Source organism: Dendrobates tinctorius, unplaced genomic scaffold, assembly GCF_039654945.1.
Source record: "Dendrobates tinctorius isolate UK_male_01 unplaced genomic scaffold, ASM3965494v1 ptg000194l, whole genome shotgun sequence".
Taxonomy (NCBI): Eukaryota; Metazoa; Chordata; class Amphibia; order Anura; family Dendrobatidae; genus Dendrobates; species Dendrobates tinctorius.
Genome location: NW_027361861.1, coordinates 1368611 through 1375674, shown reverse-complemented (window position 1 = coordinate 1375674; position 7064 = coordinate 1368611). Strand labels below are relative to the sequence as shown.

The following is a 7064-nucleotide window of genomic DNA, read 5'->3' as shown; positions in this document are numbered from 1 at the left end:
TGATGGGATGATGTGGGATATTAGGGGTAGTAGTCCGGTGGCTCTGGCTGATGGGATGATGTGGGATATTACAGGTAGTAGTCCGGTGGTTCTGGCTGACGGGATGATGTGGGATATTAGGGGTAGTAGTCCAGTGGCTCTGGCTGACGGGTGATGTGGGATATTAGGGGTAGTAGTCCGGTGGCTCTGGCTGACGGGATGATGTGGGATATTAGGGGTAGTAGTCTGGTAGCTCTGGCTGACGGGATGATGTGGGATATTAGGGGTAGTAGTCCGGTGGCTCTGGCTGATGGGATAATGTGGGATATTAGGGGTAGTAGTCCGGTGGTTCTGGCTGACGGGATGATGTGGGATATTAGGGGTAGTAGTCCAGTGGCTCTGGCTGACGGGATTATGTGGGATATTAGGGGTAGTAGTCCGGTGGCTCTGGCTGATGGGATGATGTGGGATATTAGTAGTCCGGTGGCTCTGGCTGACGTGGGATATTAGGGGTAGTAGTCCGGTGGCTCTGGCTGACGGGATGATGTGGGATATTATAGTGAATGTGGCTATGCGGAATGGGCGGGGCTCTACACTCCCGCTTTATAGATATTATTATAATTTGTTATAACTGTAGTTAGTTACTATGCCCGGGCAACGCCAGGCTCTTCAGCTAGTATATAATAAAAACAAGTACAGTAATATTAAACAATACAAGTCACGACTGGTACAGGAGGAGCGAGGACCCTGCCCGCGAGGGCTCACAGTCTACAAGGGATGGGTGAGGATACAATAGATGAGGGGAGAGCTGGTCAAGCAGCGGTTTGGTGGATCGGTGGTTACTGCAGGTTGAATGAGGAGAATGAGATTTTATTTTTTCACTAAACTTTATCAGCATGCACAAAAGAAGCATTTATTTATTTTACTCATTTATATGGCGCCATTAATTCCACAGCGCTTTACAGTCGTGACAAAACAGCAGGAAAAAACGCATAAAAACAGCAGCAGCAAAATAAAAAGCACCAAAAACTGCATTTTTTGCTGCAGCTCAAGAGAACAGGCTTTTCTGCAGAAAAAAAAAAGCCTTTTAATTGAATGGTGCCTAGTTTCGAGCTGACATCTTCAGAGAAGTGACAGCACTTTTTCTTTTTTTCCCCCACAAGGCGTCTTTCAATACCTCTTCAAGAAAAACAAAGAAAAGTTAAAGAAAACTCTTCACGGCAAGAATAATCACAGACATGAATGTGAGAGGAAATGAGGAGGTAATAACAAACCCTCACACTCCTAGGCTGAGCTTACACTGTACACTACACAGACACCGGATTCCCATCACAAGATGGCGCCGCCACACGGACGTGTGACGCTCGTACGTGAGGTCATGACCCGGAAGTGTGCGCTGATCACCGAGACACCTGATTGAGATTCCCGTACGGTTGTTAAAGAGAAGCTATAACTGGGAGGTCGGTGTGAGCGGAGATTGCGGGAGGTGAGTGTGTGGCCCCGGGCGGTCCCCGTAACCTCAGGAGCAGAGCACGTGGCGCCCCTGGGCGCCTTATTGACATCCCTTTTATTGTCCCTGCAGCGTCCACCGGAAACTGCGGCTCCTCCTTATAGTGTCTGGTGATAATAACAAGCCCCGTGTCTGCCTGGTGCCGGCATCGTACGGAGCCATGTGCTGCTGACTACTGGTGTAACTAGTAGCTGTGCACTGCTGCTGGCACAGGTTGTGTGTTAGGGGTCTGCCGCCAGGCGCTGTGTGTGTTGGGGGGCCGCCGGTACAGGCGCTGTGTGTGTTGGGGGGGCCGCCGGTACAGGCGCTGTGTGTGTTGGGGGGCCGCCGGTACAGGCGCTGTGTGTGTTGGGGGGGCCGCCGGTACAGGCGCTGTGTGTGTTGGGGGGCCGCCGGTACAGGCGCTGTGTGTGTTGGGGGGCCGCCGGTACAGGCGCTGTGTGTGTTGGGGGGCCGCCGGTACAGGCGCTGTGTGTGTTGGGGGGCCGCCGGTACAGGCGCTGTGTGTGTTGGGGGGCCGCCGGTACAGGCGCTGTGTGTGTTGGGGGGCCGCCGGTACAGGCGCTGTGTGTGTTGGGGGGCCGCCGGTACAGGCGCTGTGTGTGTTGGGGGGCCGCCGGTACAGGCGCTGTGTGTGTTGGGGGGCCGCCGGTACAGGCGCTGTGTGTGTTGGGGGGCCGCCGGTACAGGCGCTGTGTGTGTTGGGGGGGGGGGGGCGGCCGCCGGTACAGGCGCTGTGTGTGTTGGGGGGGGCCGGCCGCCGGTACAGGCGCCGTGTGTGTTGGGGGACCGCCGGTACAGGCGCCGTGTGTGTGTGGGGGGTGCCGCCGGTACGGGCGCCGTGTGTGTGTGGGGGGTGCCGCCGGTACGGGCGCCGTGTGTGTGTGGGGGGTGCCGCCGGTACGGGCGCCGTGTGTGGGGGGGGCCGCCGGTACGGGCGCCGTGTGTGTTGGGGGGGCCGCCGGCACAGGCTGTGTATTAGGGGGCCGAAAGGCACAGGCTCTGCGTTAGAGGGCCACAGGCGCTGTATTTTCAGGTCACGGATGTAAGACTTGGTCCTCATTCACACCTCAGTGGAGTTTTTCTTTATTAAAAAGAGAAAAAAAATCGGACAGATTATCATCAGTGTCAATTTTTACAGTCAGCATTTCATCCACTTTCTTCAAACTTTTATTATGAAACAATGAGAACCAGACAGCACAAGGGTGCAACTAGGACGCCATCAGTGAGCTGTCCGAGATTTACATGGCCCCATAGACTTGAGTATGTGTGATTTTTGACTTGTGATTCGGCGCAATAATATGATTTATTTCTATAGCGCCAACATTTTCCTCTGCACTTTTCAATTAAGAGGGACATGTTCAGACAATAAAGACATTGCAGAGTAACACACAGTTCACCAGTTACATGAAGAGTAAGGGTCCTGCTTTCAAGCTTACAATCAAATGCTTAAAAATGTGGGGGCTAGGTAATTATGGGATCATCCGGGGTCGTGCATTCTAGAAAACTGGTGCAGCACGAGAGAAGTCTTGGAGACAGAGGTGCAGATTTTGCACGATGTTAGTCTTAGATCAGTTTCAGAACGGAGAACATGGGTAAGGTGATAGCTGGAGATGTAGGATGGTGAAGAACTGTGCAGAGATTTGTGGGTGAAAGAAATAAGTGTATATTGTGTAGCGCAGGGGTCTCAAACTCGGCAGAGTAAATGGGCCGCACATTAAACAAAATTTGAGCTGGCGGGCTGCATTCCTTTCAATCTTAGTACGCCTCGTACACGCCCCGCTCCGCTCGCCTCGTATACGCGTGTCCTGCTTACACTGAGGCCCCTGATCATGTGACCCCTGATTCATCCCCCTCCTGTGACCTTATCCCAGGTTCTGTGCACACAGAACAGCTATCGCGCGCTCCTGAATATGCGCCTTCCACCTGCTTCAGGAAGTGAGACATGTGGTGCACCCCGGGCCTCAGGGGCCGCTCGCATGCCGCGTGTTTGACATCTCTGGTGTAACGGATGGGTAACCAGTGCAATTGCTGACACGGTGGAGGCATCAGTGTAGCTCTTGGTGGGGGGTGTATGATCCTTGCTGCTGCATTCAGGATAGATTGGAGCGACCGATCAGTAGAGCGCTGCAGTTTGCAAGATGATTATGAATAAGAGTGACAGTAAGAAGTTTTGCAGTTTCAAAGGTGAGAAAAGGTCGTAATCTGGAGATGTTTTTCTAGATGCAGGTGACATGAGCGAGTGATTGGATGTAGGGAATAATGCTAAGTGCACACATACCGGAACTCTCGTGGAAATTACCGCAAGAATTCCGGAATTCCATTCCGCGGGAAAATCGCATTTTAACCCCTTCACCCCCAAGGGTGGTTTGCACGTTCATGACCGGGCCAATTTTTACAATTCTGACCACTGTACCTTTATGAGGTCATAACTCTGGAACGCTTCCATGGATCCCGGTGATTCTGACATTGTTTTCTCGTGACATATTGTACTTCATGTTAGTGGTAAAATTTCATTCAAATAACTTGCGTTTATTTGTGAAAAAAATGGAAATTTGGCAAAAATTTTGAAAATTTCGCAATTTTCCAACTTTGAATTTTTATGCCCTTAAATCACAGAGATACGGCACACAAAAAACTTGATAAGTAACATTTCCTACATGTTTACTTTACATCAGCACAATTTTGGAACCAAAATTTTTTTTTGTTAGGAAGTTATAAGGGTTAAAAGTTGACCAGCGATTTCTCATTTTTACAACACCATTTTATTTTTAGGACCACATCACATTTGAAGCCACTTTGAGGGGTCTATATGATAGAAAATACCCAAAAGTGACACCATTCTAAAAACTGAACCCCTTAAGGTGCTCAAAACCACATTCAAGAAGTTTATTAACCCATTAGGTGCGTCACAGGAATTTTTTTGAATATTTAAAAAGAAATGAACATCTAACTTTTTTTCACGAAAAAAATACTTCCGGTTCAATTTTTTTTATTTTACCAAGGGTAACAGGAGAAATTGGACTGCAAAAGTTATTGTGCAATTTGTCCTGAGTACGCTGATACCTGATTTGTGGGGGGGGAACGACTGTTTCGGCGCATGGCAGAGCTCAGAATGGAAGGAGCGCCGTTTGACTTTTTCAATGCAAAATTGGCTGGAATTCAGATCGGACGCCATGTCACGTTTGGAGAGTCCCTGATGTACCTAAACAGTGGAAACCCCCTACAAGTGACCCCATTTTGGAAACTAGACCCCCCAAGGAACTTATCTAGATATGTGGTGAGAACTTTGAACCCACAAGGGCTTTACAGAAGTTTATAACGTACAGCGGTACAATTAAAAAATCATATTTTTTCCACAAAAATGATCTTTTCACCCCAATTTTTATTTTCCCTAGGGTAACAGGACCCTAAAAAATATTGTGCAATTTGTCCTGAGTACGCTGATACCCCACATGTGGAGGTAAACCACTATTTGGGCGCATGGCAGAGCTCGGAAGGGAAGCAGTGCCATTTGACGTTTTTGGCTGGAATTGAGATCGGACACCATGTCGCGTTTGGAAAACCCCTGATGTACCAAAACAGTGGAAAACCCCCACAAATGACACCATTTTGGAAACTAGACCCCCTAAGGAACTTATCTAGATGTGTGGTGAGAACTTTGAACCCCCATGGGCTTCACAGAAGTTTATAACATAAAGCCATACAATTAAAAAATCATATTTTTTCCACAAAAATGATCTTTTCACCCTCAATTCTTATTTTTCCAAGGGTAACAGGACCCTAAAAGTTATTGTGCAATTTGTCCTGAGTACGCTGATACCCCACATGTGGGGGTAAATCACTATTTGGGCGCATGGCAGAGCTCGGAAGGGAAGCGGCGCCATTTGACGTTTTTGGCTGGAATTGAGATCGGACACCATGTCGCGTTGGGAAAACCCCTGATGTACCAAAACAGTGGAAATCCCCCACAAATGACACCATTTTGGAAACTAGACCCCCTAAGGAACTTATCTAGATGTGTGGTGAGCACTTTGGACCCCCCCCAGTGCTTCACAGAAGTTTATAATGCCCGGGCGTGAAAATAAATAATTCGTATTTTTTCCACAAACATGATCTTTTAGTCACCATTTTTTTATTTTCCCAAGGGTACCAGGAGAAATTGGACCCCAAAAGTTGTTGTCCAATTTGTCCTGAGTATGCTGATACCCCATATGTGGGAGAAAACTACTGTATGGGCACACGTCGGGGCTCGGAAGGGAAGTAGTGACGTTTTGGAATGCAGACTTTGATGGAATGGTCTGCGGGTGTCATGTTGCCTTTGGAGAGCCCCTAATGTACCTAAACAGTGGAAACCCCCCACAAATGACCCCATTTTGAAAACTAGACCCACTAAGGAACTTATCTAGATGTGTGGTGAGCACTTTGAACCCCCAAGGGCTTCACTGAAGTTTATAATGCCAGGGCATGAAAATAAAAAAATCGTATTTTTTTCCAGAAACATGATCAATTAGTCCCCAGTTTTTTCATTTTCCCAAGGGTAACAGGAGAAATTGGACCCCCAAAAGTTGTCCAATTTGGCCTGAGTACGCTGACACCCCATATGTGGGAGAAAACTACTGTATGGACACACGTCGGGGCTCGGAAGGGAAGCAGTGACATTTTGGAATGCAGACTTTGATGGAATGGTCTGCAGGTGTCATGTGCGTTTGGAGAGCCCCTGATGTACCTAAACTATTGAAACTCCCCACAAGTGACCCCATTTTGGACACTAGACCCCCCCACGGCACTTATCTAGATGTGTGGTGAGCACTTTGAACCCCCAAGTGCTTCACAGAAGTTTATAACACTCGGACGTGAAAATAAAAAAAATCATTTTTTTCCACAAAAATGATATTTTTGCCCCCATTTTTTTATTTTCCTAAGGGTAACAGGAGAAATTGGACCCCAAAAATTGTTTTGCAATTTGTCCTGAGTAGGCTGATACCCTACATGTGGGGGTAAAACACTGTTTGGGCGCATGGCAGAGCTTGGAAGGGAAGGAGCACCATTTGACTTTTTCAACTCAGAATTGGCTGGAAGTGAGATCAGACGCCATGTTGCATTTGGAGAGCCCCTGATGTGCCCAAACAGTGGAAACCCCCAATTATAACTCCAACCCTAACACCAACACACCCCTAACCCGAGCCCTAACCCGAGCCCTAACCCGAGCCCTTACCCTAGCCCTTACCCTAGCCCTTACCCTAGCCCTTACCCTAGCCCTTACCCTAGCCCTTACCCTATGGCTGTGTGCACACGCTGCGGATTTTGCTGCGGTTCCGGCTGCTGCGGACCCGCAGCAGTTTCTGCTGCGGTGTACAGTACCATGATTCCCTATGGGAATCAAAAACCGCAGTGTAGACGGTGCGGAATTTTCCGTGGTTTTCAATCCACAGAAAGAATTGACATGTCAATTCTTTCTGCGGATTCTCCTGCGGTTTGCCATCTCCTCTATTGAGGAGATGAAAAACCGCAGGACAAAACCGCAGAGCAATCCGCAGGTAAAACCGCAGGTCTTTTGACCTGCGGTTTCACC

At 48.7% G+C, this 7064-nt stretch overlaps 1 protein-coding gene across 2 annotated transcripts in view; it reads left to right on the top strand.

Moving 5' to 3' along the window:
• Positions 1–1325: 1325 nt before the first annotated feature.
• Positions 1326–7064, top strand: part of PSEN1 (presenilin 1) — a 111630-nt gene continuing 105891 nt past the window's right edge. For both annotated transcript variants that reach the window (XM_073552686.1, XM_073552687.1), the window contains exon 1: positions 1326–1465. The gene's annotated coding sequence lies outside the window, so the exon portion shown is untranslated. The remainder of the gene's footprint in view (positions 1466–7064) is intronic.